Source organism: Ambystoma mexicanum, chromosome 1p (assembly GCF_040938575.1).
Source record: "Ambystoma mexicanum isolate Mex_15411 chromosome 1p, UKY_AmexF1_1, whole genome shotgun sequence".
Taxonomy (NCBI): domain Eukaryota; kingdom Metazoa; phylum Chordata; class Amphibia; order Caudata; family Ambystomatidae; genus Ambystoma; species Ambystoma mexicanum.
Window position 1 is genome coordinate 6004730 of NC_090921.1, and position 14341 is coordinate 6019070.

The 14341-nt window shown below is 50.2% G+C and overlaps 2 non-coding genes across 2 annotated transcripts; both read left to right on the forward strand.

Moving 5' to 3' along the window:
* Positions 1-899: 899 nt before the first annotated feature.
* On the forward strand, positions 900-971 carry TRNAC-GCA (transfer RNA cysteine (anticodon GCA)). Its single transcript has one exon. It is a non-coding gene; the product is annotated as a tRNA-Cys (tRNA).
* Positions 972-8950: 7979 nt separating this feature from the next.
* On the forward strand, positions 8951-9022 carry TRNAC-GCA (transfer RNA cysteine (anticodon GCA)). The gene has a single exon. It is a non-coding gene; the product is annotated as a tRNA-Cys (tRNA).
* Positions 9023-14341: the final 5319 nt, after the last annotated feature.

Here is a 14341-nt window from a genome sequence, read left to right on the forward strand (position 1 = left end):
GGGGGCGGAGGTATTCATATCTGCACGACCGGCAACTTTGTAACAGAGGGCTACCAACCTTAACCCTTTGTGCTGTGCATGGCCAGGAAGCTCATCATGTTCCAGGTGGTACGAAGAAAAACTGAGGCCTCCTGCATAAGGGCCGGTTATACCTCCAGAGAAGGGGCAGAGCCAACAAAGAAGAGCTTAGAAAGGGCTCTGGGCAGAGGGAGATCCTCTCAAAGGTAAGTACTGAGACAAGGAAGCGGGACGTGGAGGTAATGGCACTATACCGCCAACCAACATAACACATTTGCCTTCTGTTGCGCCTTTATGGGACAGGGGCCCCTGGGGGGAAGTGACATCACAGAGGGACAAACCAAACCAGTGGGTAGGGGGAGAAGGGACTGGGAAAGGAAGCGGGACATGGTGGAAGGAAAAGAAAGTAATACAGCTGCTGTTCCCCACCTTATATTGAGTGCCCCATAGCGCGTGTCTCCTTACGCTCACATTTCCTAATAGACCTATATAGCACCTCTTGCCTCTTTCCCCTTCTCTACCCTTTACTATCGACAACCCAATGTAAATAATTTGGCTAAAATGTTGTAACGACACATTCTGAGCTCTAACTTTGTGTATCTCATTTGTCAATGTATACTGTTTACCATTATGTAACTTTGTAAGCTTTGCATTTCCTTGCTGTGGCCTGCTACCTTCGGGTCAGGTGCGCTCTACAAATTGAATAAACAAACAAACAAAGCCCCCTCTCCCTGGTCAGTAGAGTGCAAAACCATCAGGAGGGAAAGCATCTCTCTGGTCACTCTCATAGTCGTGCTGCTGCCCTTTCTTGCACAATCTCCTGTGCTGAATTCGTGCACAAACAACGGTTAAGAAAAAGCAGAGGCTCACCTTTGTCATCTGGGGATATAGCTCAGTGGTAGAGCATTTGACTGCAGATCAAGAGGTCCCCGGTTCAAATCCGGGTGTCCTCCTTTTTATCATTTATTATTATAAAACTTACTTTCTCAGTTCATTAAGAATTGCCTTTCTTTTCTGTGCAAAGCTGACATCCGTGAACAGTCGCTGCTCTGAAATGTGGAACTTTAAAATACTTTCTTAAGTTTTCTAAATTGAAATATCTCTACGGTTGAAAACTCGAAAGAAGAACACATCACATCCATGTTTTTGTTTTTAGCTCTGAAGTCAGTATTTACACGGAGCTCTTAACACATAACATCGCAGCAAAGGTCACTTAACCTGCTGTGCTACCTATGCAGATTTCTTCTTTAGGACTCATCACTCAAATTACAAAGAATCCAGTCTCAGATGTGGTTCTCTGATCGTGAGCACTGCACTACCAGCAGTGCCATTCATATGCATGCCTTAAAAGAGTAGCGTCAGTGCCCACAGTCTCGTTTAAGCTATACATTTGGAAACTGAAAGCACAGGTGTTCCTACTTTCCCAACTCACTGGTAGGACGCGGCGGTAGGGGGGAGGCGACACTTGTAGCACATATAATCGCCTGTGTGGTACTAGGGGACGGAGATATTCATATCTGCACGACCGGCAACTTTGTAACAGACTGTGAAGCCTTCCCGGTTCGTTCAGACTATGAATCCCTCCGCCGGGGACCCTGTGACCGCGTTAATGCAGGCCCTAGAGGCCCTTAGGACCGACATGGCCACTGCCACGACTACCATTCACCACCGCCTTGATGCCCTCCAGAGTACACGTTTTCCCTTGCCCGGTGATGATGACGAACCCGGTCCTGCCTCTCCAGCCCAGCCTGCCCCGACTTCAGCCCCCGTTCCCACTCCAGTGTTGCTCCCGTTGACCCCCCCTCTTGCTGCTCCAGAACGCTTCCAGGGTGAACCCCGGAAATATTGCACCTTCATAAATCAGTGTAAATTACATTTCTTATGCAAACCTCAGGCTTTTCCCGACTCTGTCACTAAGGCCGCTTTCCTTCTGTCTCATTTGTCCGGGGTAGCTGCCACTTGGGCAAATCCATTGTTGGAAAACGATCACCCTGCCTTATACGATTTCGATCTGCTAGTCGCACCCGTTACAAGGCCCAGGCACGGGACCTGGGATTACTTGATCTCACACAGGGTAGGCAAACATTGATAGAATATATCACCCGTTTTAACCAATTGGCCGCAGAAACTTCCTGGCCAGAGGAAAAAAAGGCGATCGTTTTCTACCGGGGCTTGTCCAATGCCATGAAAGATGCTCTGTCGGTGGTTCCTGCTCTGACTTCTGTTTTTTCGGATCTAGTTGATCTCACACTGCAGTTAGACGCCCGCAGATCCGAGCAGAAGGCAGAAGCGACATTTGCTAGTCACTCTTCCCCGGCACCTCCATCTACCAGTCCCGAACCCATGAAAATAGGCGGGATCCGCAGTCCAATAACACCGACTGAAAGGGAACGTCGGAGGACAGATAACGCCTGCTTTTATTGCGGACTCAACGGGCACTATGTGAAAGAATGCCCTCGACGTCCCAGAAACAAGACTCCGTTTTTTCAGAAGGCTCGCCCATGAGAGAGGGGGCACCGGCGAGCCCTTCATTGACCCCCACTGAACCCGCCTTTGGTCCAATCAGACCCATAGTAGTGCAGGCCTTATTAAAACCAACCAGGGAGATCACACACACTGTCTATCCTGTGATCGATTCAGGGGCCACTGGCTGCTTCATGGACATCGCTTTAGCCCATAGTCTTAACTTAATCAAAAAGGAGCATCCTGAGCCCGTACAAGCAGTCAATGGCACGTCCCTGACTTCTGGCCCGATCCGACATCAAACGGCCCCTCTTGAGGTGGTAATACAAGGCACACATAAAGAGACCCTGTCATTCGATCTCATCACTACACCGCAGTTCGGTATCGTTCTAGGTATCCCCTGGTTGAGGCAACATAACCCTTTGATCAATTGGGGAACAGGACACGTATCGTTTGAGTCAGAGTTATGTCAACATTTTTGCCTGATAGAACCAGACTCCCTTGTTTCTCCTGCCATGATTCTTGGCGCCATGGCCTCCTCCCGACTCACTGATGACACAGCAGAGGCTACCACATTACATACCGTAGGGGTCATCTCGGTTAGCATCCCTGTTGAATACCAAGATTTCCACATGGTTTTCGATAGGGCATCCACGGAGGGTTTGCCCCCGCATAGGGCCTACAATTGTCCTATTGATCTCATTCCAGATGACCCCATACCAAAGGGGAGGATCTACTCGTTGTCACCTTCCGAGGAACAAGCCCTGAAGGATTACATACAGCAGGCTCTGCGTCTAGGTCATATCTGTCCCTCCTGTTCCCCAGCTGCTAGCCCCATTTTCTTTGTGCCAAAGAAGGAAGGTGATCTACGCCCGTGCGTGGACTATAGACGTTTGAATGCCATCACCATCAAAAACAGGTATCCTATTCCACGCATTTCTACGCTGTTAGATAAGTTAACGGCCGCCTCTATCTTTACCAAGTTTGGACTTGAAAGGGGCGTACAATCTGATCCGCATGCGGCGTGGGGACGAGTGGAAAACGGCCTTTTGTTCTCGACAGGGGTTGTTTGAGTACACCGTGATGCCCTTTGGGCTCTGTAACGCTCCTGCCACATTCCAACGCTTCATCAATGATGTATTATCTGACATTCTTGATGTATTCGTGGTGGTCTATTTAGATGATATCTTGATCTTCTCATCCTCTCTGGATGACCATATCGGGCATGTAAGAGAAGTCCTCTCTCGCCTCAAAAGAAACGCCTTGTTCGCCAAACCCGAAAAGTGTTTGTTTCATTCTCAAGAAGTAGAGTTCCTGGGTTTTCACATTACACCCGGTGGGTTGACCATGAATCAGACAAAAGTGCGTGCAATCACGGAGTGGCCTACCCCGTCAAACTCAAACAACTCCAATCGTTTCTCGGCTTTGCCAACTTTTACAGGCGATTCATCGCCGGCTTTTCTGCCATCGTTTCTCCCCTGACCGCCCTCACCAGCCCTCATGTCCCCTTCATCTGGACACCTGACCACCAAGGGGCCTTAGAGGCACTCAAGTCCAGGTTTGTTTCTGCCCCTGTGCTACAACACCCTGATATGATATGATATCATAAGGTATTTGTAACGCGCCTATACACAAGTGTTTCAAGGCGCGACGAGGCAGGGAGGGAGGGAAACAAGGGGAAGACAGACAAACGATCCTACTAGGCCAGGTGTCATTCAGATCGCGCAAGTGCAGAGGAAGGGGAAAAGGAGAAAGTGCAGGGGGAGGAGGTAGGGGGGAAAGTGCAGTACAAGGTAAGTAGCGTAAATAAATAATAAATAATAAATAATAAGTAAAAAGGGCCAGCTGGTGGCAAGTGCGAGGTAAGTGCAGAGCTGGGAAGGGGGCTGTAGGGATACAGTGACAGTCCCGCAGTGCAGGGGGAGCCAGGGAGGCACTGCAAGTGGAGAGTGGCTGGGTCCTGGACCGAGGCCGCTGAGAGTGGCCCAGATGCAGGTATAGTGCAGAATTCAGTGGGGAGTTAAGCAGGTTTAGCAGGGGAGAGGGAGAGAGAAGGCAGAAGCGAAGAGGAAGGTTTTGAGGTGCTTCCGGAACCGGAGATGGTTCTCCTCAAGTTTCAGGGAGGCAGGAAGGCTGTTCCAGAGGGAGGCCCCTGCTGCGGAGAGAGATCTGCCTCCAGTTCGTTGCTTCGAGAAGCGGCTGACCATGAGGGAGTTGGAGGCGGATGAGCGAAGGGCTCGTGAAGGAAGATATTTAGGAAGAGAGAGTTGAAGGTATTTAGGCCCCAGCCCCCAGAAGGCCTTGTGGACAATGCAGAGGGTTTTGAACTTAATCCTCGCAGCCACTGGGAGCCAGTGAAGAGATTTCAGTCCTGGAGAGATACGGTCCCTGGGCTTGAGGCCAAGGACGAGTCTCGCAGTTCTGTTCTGGATAAGTTGCAGAGGGCGGAGAGTGGAGGCAGGCAGATTAAGATAGAGGCTGTTACAGTAGTCCAGCCTTGAGAGAACCAGGGCTCGGGAGACAGTGAGCTTCTGGGGGAAGGAGAGGAAGGGAAGAATACCTCTGAGGAAGTGCAGCTGGTAGTGTGACTTCTTAGAGACGTCAGATATATGAGGAGAGAAGGAGAGTGTGGAGTCGAAGATGACCCCGAGGTTTTTAGCCTTGCAGGTAGGGGCAGGAAGGGGGCCAAGGGAGGCCGGCCAGAGAGCTGCAGGGAAGGAGGGAGTGGGTGTGCCGATGAGTAGAATCTCAGTCTTACTGGCGTAAGAGTGACCCGGAGATTCCGTTTGTTGTAGAGGCGGATGCCTCCTCTTTCGCGTTAGGTGCCATACTTTCTCAACCTTGTTCTGCTACTGGGCTTTTGCATCCTATAGCTTATCATTCACGGAAATTCTCGACAGCCGAGTCCCATTATACCGTAACAGAAAAGGAACTGTTAGCCATTAAGGATGCACTTCAAACCTGGCGTCACCATCTAATGGGGGCAAAGCATCAAACGGTGGTGTACACAGATCATAAAAACCTGCAGGATCTTGCCTCTCTGAAATGTGTGAACAGTAGGCAGGTGCGTTGGCATTTATTCTTCGCCGCATTCGATTTTGTGGTAAAGCATAGGCCAGCATTCGCTCATGCTAAAGCGGATGCACTTTCACGTTCTCCTGGGGGAGTATTGCTTTCCACATTTCCGGACATATTATTGGGAAAGGGCCATGTCATCTGCCTATGTACACCGACCACAACCATGCTTACCACGATTAAAGATTGGACCTGCCAACACCGGCACATACTCACTGAATGGGACATTACACTTCAGGAGGGACTGCCATTCATTCAAGGGAAATTATTCCTCCCCACTAGCGATGTATGCAATCAGGCACTTGCCTGGTCTCATGATGCTGCCATCAATGGACATCCAGGGCAACAACGTACCTTGGAGTTATTACGACGTTGGTGTTGGTGGCCATCAATGGGAAGGGATGTAGCGAACTATGTAAACACCTGTGCGATCTGTGCCCAAAATAAATCACGCAGGGGACGTCCTTTGGGTTTGCTCCAACCTCTACCCATTCCCCCCAAACCATGGCACACGGTCTCTATGGACCTTATCACAGACTTACCCCGCAGACAGGGGTATGATACCATCTGGGTCATCGTTGATTCTTATACTAAAATGGCCTGTTTCATTCCCTGCACTGGCGTGCCATCAGTCCCGACCTTGGCCCGTTTGTTTTTTAGGTCTGTCTTTTGTCTTTTCGGCCTCCCACAAGTCATCATATCAGACCGTGGAGCACAATTCACGTCCTGTTTTTGGCGTTCTCTGACCAAGCTCTTGGGTATTGATGCCCGCTTCTCCTCGGCCTATCACCCGGAAAGTAATGGACAGACGGAAAGGGTGAATCAGGCTCTAGAACAGTTTTTGCGCTGTCTGACCCTTCAGTATCAAGACTCCTGGTTCGATCTGCTCCATCTCGCTGAATTTGCCTACAATAATGCATGGCACTCGGCCACCGGCTTTTCTCCTTTCTATTCCATGTATGGCCAACACCCACGCACCCTTCCACTTCCGGACTTTCCTTCTGCCACCCCTGCTGCTACTGCTTGTGCCCGCGATCTAACTGAGGTTCATGCCCAAACCATGATCCATCTCCGTGAGGCACAGACAGCTATGAAGAAGAAGGCGTACAGGAAACGAGCAGTAGCACCTGTGTATCATGTAGGGGACCGTGTTTGGTTGTCAACTCGCCATTTACACATCCCGGGCTGTCGCAAACTTCTGCCCCGCTTTGTCGGCCCCTACAGAATTGCTAAAGTCCTGAACCCTGTAGCCTTGCGCCTTGCTATTCCATCTGCTTGGCATATACACCCGGTTTTTCATACTTCCCTCCTCAAACCATACCTTGCCCCTACCCGGGTCCATACTCCACCTGCTCCTGTTTCAGTCTCCACACCCGATGTCTTTGAGGTCAGTGCCATTTTGGGTTCCCGTCTGCACAGAGGTCGGCTCCAATACCTTGTGGACTGGTTGGGCTACGGTCCGGAGGAGCGCTTTTGGGTTCCATCTCGGGGCGTCCAGGCCCCGCTTCTTGTTGCGCGTTTCCATAAGGACCATCCCTCCTGCCCACGAGGTCGTGGGCCTTTGAGGGGGGACTCTGTTACATCTTCCACGTCCTCTACCTTACGAACTCCTATGTTTCCCACAGACTCACGTTTCCACACACCCACATTACGTAGCCCCCGATGCTTACCTCTGGGTGCGCAGACAAGGCAGCACCATTGCACTCGTCATGTCAGGGGGGTCCATGGCAGGCTTGGTGTCTATCGCCCTTCTCTCCATTGGCAATGTAATTGGAGGTTCCCATTTGGCCGAAATCACCGTTGCTCGTGTGGACCTGATCGTCACGTGAGGAGACCAAACGCAATCGGTATCACGTGACGACCCCCACGCCTCAACGTTTCCTTGTTGAGCATCACGTGATTTTCTCCAATGGTTTAAATGCATTCAGAAACACCGAAACGTTGCTTCACAGCTGGTCTTTCTCTTGGACATTGCTACGCTTCGAATTTACCAGGAACTTTTGGTCACTCGACAGAGGTCTGCCTAAAGGATTGCTTTCTCTGAACCCTGAACTTGCCTTGATTAGCTCTGGAACTCTTGGTTTACTCGACCACGGCCTGATTAACGGATTTTCTCCACGAACCACGATTTTTGGAACCTGGGCCTATGACCTCTCACTAGGCGTTCGCCTGATCAAGCACTTCAAACTCCAGTGCTTACCATCATAATACCAGAGGTTGTGGAAACCTATCCGAACCCGAGCTCAGGTCCAATCACTCTCCTTCCTTTCCGGGTGGTCCTACAGTACACATACAGTACACATAGGTAAGAACGTTTAGTTTCTATTCCTAGATACTCTGTAAAATTGCATTTCGCCTTGTACTAATCCCTCCTTGCCTTACAGCGCTCAAAGGGTCCTTCCGGCAGTTCCTGACTCCAGACTCGACGAACTACCACACCTGTGGCCTCAAGGATTGCACAGGCAGTGTTCATATAATCGCCTGTGTGGTACTTGGGGGGCGGAGGTATTCATATCTGCACGACCGGCAACTTTGTAACAGAGGGCTACCAACCTTAACCCTTTGTGCTGTGCATGGCCAGGAAGCTCATCATGTTCCAGGTGGTACGAAGAAAAACTGAGGCCTCCTGCATAAGGGCCGGTTATACCTCCAGAGAAGGGGCAGAGCCAACAAAGAAGAGCTTAGAAAGGGCTCTGGGCAGAGGGAGATCCTCTCAAAGGTAAGTACTGAGACAAGGAAGCGGGACGTGGAGGTAATGGCACTATACCGCCAACCAACATAACACATTTGCCTTCTGTTGCGCCTTTATGGGACAGGGGCCCCTGGGGGGAAGTGACATCACAGAGGGACAAACCAAACCAGTGGGTAGGGGGAGAAGGGACTGGGAAAGGAAGCGGGACATGGTGGAAGGAAAAGAAAGTAATACAGCTGCTGTTCCCCACCTTATATTGAGTGCCCCATAGCGCGTGTCTCCTTACGCTCACATTTCCTAATAGACCTATATAGCACCTCTTGCCTCTTTCCCCTTCTCTACCCTTTACTATCGACAACCCAATGTAAATAATTTGGCTAAAATGTTGTAACGACACATTCTGAGCTCTAACTTTGTGTATCTCATTTGTCAATGTATACTGTTTACCATTCTGTAACTTTGTAAGCTTTGCATTTCCTTGCTGTGGCCTGCTACCTTCGGGTCAGGTGCGCTCTACAAATTGAATAAACAAACAAACAAAGCCCCCTCTCCCTGGTCAGTAGAGTGCAAAACCATCAGGAGGGAAAGCATCTCTCTGGTCACTCTCATAGTCGTGCTGCTGTCCTTTCTTGCACAATCTCCTGTGCTGACTTCGTGCACAAACAAAGGTTAAGAAAAAGCAGAGGCTCGCCTCCTACATCTGGGGATATAGCTCAGTGGTAGAGCATTTGACTGCAGATCAAGAGGTCCCCGGTTCAAATCCGGGTGTCCCCTTCTTTTTATCATTTATTATTATAAAACTTACTTTCTCAGTTCATTAAGAATTGCCTTTCTTTTCTGTGCAAAGCTGACATCCGTGAACAGTCGCTGCTCTGAAATGTGGAACTTTAAAATACTTTCTTAAGTTTTCTAAATTGAAATATCTCTACGGTTGAAAACTCGAAAGAAGAACACATCACATCCATGTTTTTGTTTTTAGCTCTGAAGTCAGTATTTACACGGAGCTCTTAACACATAACATCGCAGCAAAGGTCACTTAGCCTGCTGTGCTACCTATGCAGATTTCTTCTTTAGGACTCATCACTCAAATTACAAAGAATCCAGTCTCAGATGTGGTTCTCTGATCGTGAGCACTGCACTACCAGCAGTGCCATTCATATGCATGCCTTAAAAGAGTAGCGTCAGTGCCCACAGTCTCGTTTAAGCTATACATTTGGAAACTGAAAGCACAGGTGTTCCTACTTTCCCAACTCACTGGTAGGACGCGGCGGTAGGGGGGAGGCGACACTTGTAGCACATATAATCGCCTGTGTGGTACTAGGGGACGGAGATATTCATATCTGCACGACCGGCAACTTTGTAACAGACTGTGAAGCCTTCCCGGTTCGTTCAGACTATGAATCCCTCCGCCGGGGACCCTGTGACCGCGTTAATGCAGGCCCTAGAGGCCCTTAGGACCGACATGGCCACTGCCACGACTACCATTCACCACCGCCTTGATGCCCTCCAGAGTACACGTTTTCCCTTGCCCGGTGATGATGACGAACCCGGTCCTGCCTCTCCAGCCCAGCCTGCCCCGACTTCAGCCCCCGTTCCCACTCCAGTGTTGCTCCCGTTGACCCCCCCTCTTGCTGCTCCAGAACGCTTCCAGGGTGAACCTCGGAAATATCGCACCTTCATAAATCAGTGTAAATTACATTTCTTATGCAAACCTCAGGCTTTTCCTGACTCTGTCACTAAGGCCGCTTTCCTTCTGTCTCATTTGTCCGGGGTAGCTGCCACTTGGGCAAATCCATTGTTGGAAAATGATCACCCTGCCTTATACGATTTCGATCTGCTAGTCGCAGAAATGGCAAAGGTATTCGATACCCGTTACAAGGCCCAGGCACAGGACCTGGAATTACTTGATCTCACACAGGGTAGGCAAACATTGATAGAATATATCACCCGTTTTAAGCAATTGGCCGCAGAAACTTCCTGGCCAGAGGAAAAAAAGGCGATCGTTTTCTACCGGGGCTTGTCCAATGCCATGAAAGATGCTCTGTCGGTGGTTCCTGCTCTGACTTCTGTTTTTTCTGATCTAGTTGATCTCACACTGCAGTTAGACGCCCGCAGATCCGAGCAGAAGGCAGAAGCGACATTTGCTAGTCACTCTTCCCCGCCACCTCCATCTACCAGTCCCGAACCCATGCAAATAGGCGGGATTCCGCAGTCCAATAACACCGACTGAAAGGGAACGTCGGAGGACAGATAACGCCTGCTTTTATTGCGGACTCAACGGGCACTATGTGAAAGAATGCCCTCGACGTCCCAGAAACAAGACTCCGTTTTTTCAGAAAGCTCGCCCATGAGAGAGGGGGCACCGGCGAGCCCTTCATTGACCCCCACTGAACCCGCCTTTGGTCCAATCAGACCCATAGTAGTGCAGGCCTTATTAAAACCAACCAGGGAGATCACACACACTGTCTATCCTGTGATCGATTCAGGGGCCACTGGCTGCTTCATGGACATCGCTTTAGCCCATAGTCTTAACTTAATCAAAAAGGAGCATCCTGAGCCCGTCCAAGCAGTCAATGGCACGTCCCTGACTTCTGGCCCGATCAGACATCAAACGGCCCCTCTTGAGGTGGTAATACAAGGCACACATAAAGAGACCCTGTCATTCGATCTCATCACTACACCGCAGTTCGGTATCGTTCTAGGTATCCCCTGGTTGAGGCAACATAACCCTTTGATCAATTGGGGAACAGGACACGTATCGTTTGAGTCAGAGTTATGTCAACATTTTTGCCTGATAGAACCAGACTCCCTTGTTTCTCCTGCCATGATTCTTGGCGCCATGGCCTCCTCCCGACTCACTGATGACACAGCAGAGGCTACCACATTACATACCGTAGGGGCCATCTCGGTTAGCATCCCTGTTGAATACCAAGATTTCCACATGGTTTTCGATAGGGCATCCACGGAGGGTTTGCCCCCGCATAGGGCCTACAATTGTCCTATTGATCTCATTCCAGATGCCCCCATACCAAAGGGGAGGATCTACTCGTTGTCACCTTCCGAGGAACAAGCCCTGAAGGATTACATACAGCAGGCTCTGCGTCTAGGTCATATCTGTCCCTCCTGTTCCCCAGCTGCTAGCCCCATTTTCTTTGTGCCAAAGAAGGAAGGTGATCTACGCCCGTGCGTGGACTATAGACGGTTGAATGCCATCACCATCAAAAACAGGTATCCTATTCCACTCATTTCTACGCTGTTAGATAAGTTAACGGCCGCCTCTATCTTTACCAAGTTTGGACTTGAGAGGGGCGTACAATCTGATCCGCATGCGGCATGGGGATGAGTGGAAAACGGTCTTTTGTTCTCGATATGGGTTGTTTGAGTACACTGTGATGCCCTTTGGCCTCTGTAACGCTCCTGCCACATTCCAACGCTTCATCAATGATGTATTATCTGACATTCTTGATGTATTCGTGGTGGTCTATTTAGATGATATCTTGATCTTCTCATCCTCTCTGGATGACCATATCGGGCATGTAAGAGAAGTCCTCTCTCGCCTCAAAAGAAACGCCTTGTTCGCCAAACCCGAAAAGTGTTTGTTTCATTCTCAAGAAGTAGAGTTCCTGGGTTTTCACATTACACCCGGTGGGTTGACCATGAATCAGACAAAAGTGCGTGCAATCACGGAGTGGCCTACCCCGTCAAACTCAAACAACTCCAATCGTTTCTCGACTTTGCCAACTTTTACAGGCGATTCATCGCCGGCTTTTCTGCCATCGTTTCTCCCCTGACCGCCCTCACCAGCCCTCATGTCCCCTTCATCTGGACACCTGACCACCAAGGGGCCTTAGAGGCACTCAAGTCCAGGTTTGTTTCTGCCCCTGTGCTACAACACCCTGACCCGGAGATTCCGTTTGTTGTAGAGGCGGATGCCTCCTCTTTCGCGTTAGGTGCCATACTTTCTCAACCTTGTTCTGCTACTGGGCTTTTGCATCCTATAGCTTATCATTCACGGAAATTCTCGACAGCCGAGTCCCATTATACCGTAACAGAAAAGGAACTGTTAGCCATTAAGGATGCACTTCAACCCTGGCGTCACCATCTAATGGGGGCAAAGCATCAAACGGTGGTGTACACAGATCATAAAAACCTGCAGGATCTTGCCTCTCTGAAATGTGTGAACAGTAGGCAGGTGCGTTGGCATTTATTCTTCGCCGCATTCGATTTTGTGGTAAAGCATAGGCCAGCATTCGCTCATGGTAAAGCGGATGCACTTTCACGTTCTCCTGGGGGAGTATTGCTTTCCACATTTCCGGACATATTATTGGGAAAGGGCCATGTCATCTGCCTATGTACACCGACCCCAACCATCCTTACCACAATTAAAGATTGGACCTGCCAACACCGGCACATACTCACTGAATGGGACATTACACTTCAGGAGGGACTGCCATTCATTCAAGGGAAATTATTCCTCCCCACTAGCGATGTATGCAATCAGGCACTTGCCTGGTCTCATGATGCTGCCATCAATGGACATCCAGGGCAACAACGTACCTTGGAGTTATTACGACGTTGGTGTTGGTGGCCGTCAATGGGAAGGGATGTAGCGAACTATGTAAACACCTGTGCGATCTGTGCCCAATGTAAATCACGCAGGGGACGTCCTTTGGGTTTGCTCCAACCTCTACCCATTCCCCCCAAACCATGGCACACAGTCTCTATGGACCTTATCACAGACTTACCCCGCAGACAGGGGTATGATACCATCTGGGTCATCGTTGATTCTTATACTAAAATGGCCCGTTTCATTCCCTGCACTGGCGTGCCATCAGCCCCGACCTTGGCCCGTTTGTTTTTAAGGTCTGTCTTTTGTCTTTTCGGCCTCCCACAAGTCATCATATCAGACCGTGGAGCACAATTCACGTCCTGTTTTTGGCGTTCTCTGACCAAGCTCCTGGGTATTGATGCCCGCTTCTCCTCGGCCTATCACCCGGAAAGTAATGGACAGACGGAAAGGGTGAATCAGGCTCTAGAACAGTTTTTGCGCTGTCTGACCCTTCAGTATCAAGACTCCTGGTTCGATCTGCTCCATCTCGCTGAATTTGCCTACAATAATGCATGGCACTCGGCCACCGGCTTTTCTCCTTTCTATTCCATGTATGGCCAACACCCACGCACCCTTCCACTTCCGGACTTTCCTTCTGCCACCCCTGCTGCTACTGCTTGTGCCCGCGATCTAACTGAGGTTCATGCCCAAACCATGATCCATCTCCGTGAGGCACAGACAGCTATGAAGAAGAAGGCGTACAGGAAACGAGCAGTAGCACCTGTGTATCATGTAGGGGACCGTGTTTGGTTGTCAACTCGCCATTTACACATCCCGGGCTGTCGCAAACTTCTGCCCCGCTTTGTCAGCCCCTACAGAATTGCTAAAGTCCTGAACCCTGTAGCCTTGCACCTTGCTATTCCATCTGCTTGGCGTATACACCCGGTTTTTCATACTTCCCTCCTTAAACCATACCTTGCCCCTACCTGGGTCCATACTCCACCTGCTCCTGTTTCAGTCTCCACACCCGATGTCTTTGAGGTCAGTGCCATTTTGGGTTCCCGTCTGCACAGAGGTCGGCTCCAATACCTCGTGGACTGGTTGGGCTACGGTCCGGAGGAGCGCTCTTGGGTTCCATCTCCGGGCGTCCAGGCCCCACTTCTTGTTGCGCGCTTCCATAAGGACCATCCCTCCTGCCCACGAGGTCGTGGGCCTTTGAGGGGGGACTCTGTTACATCTTCCACGTCCTCTACCTTACGAACTCCTATGTTTCCCACAGACTCACGTTTCCACACACCCACATTACATAGCCCCCAATGCTTACCTCTGGGTGCACAGACAAGGCGGCACCATTGCACTCGTCATGTCAGGGGGGTCCATGGCAGGCTTGGTGTCTATCGCCCTTCTCTCCATTGGCAATGTAATTGGAGGTTCCCATTTGGCCGCAATCACCGTTGCTCGTGTGGACCTGATCGTCACGTGAGGAGACCAAACGCAATCGGTATCACGTGACGACCCCCACGCCTCAACGTTTCCTTGTTGAG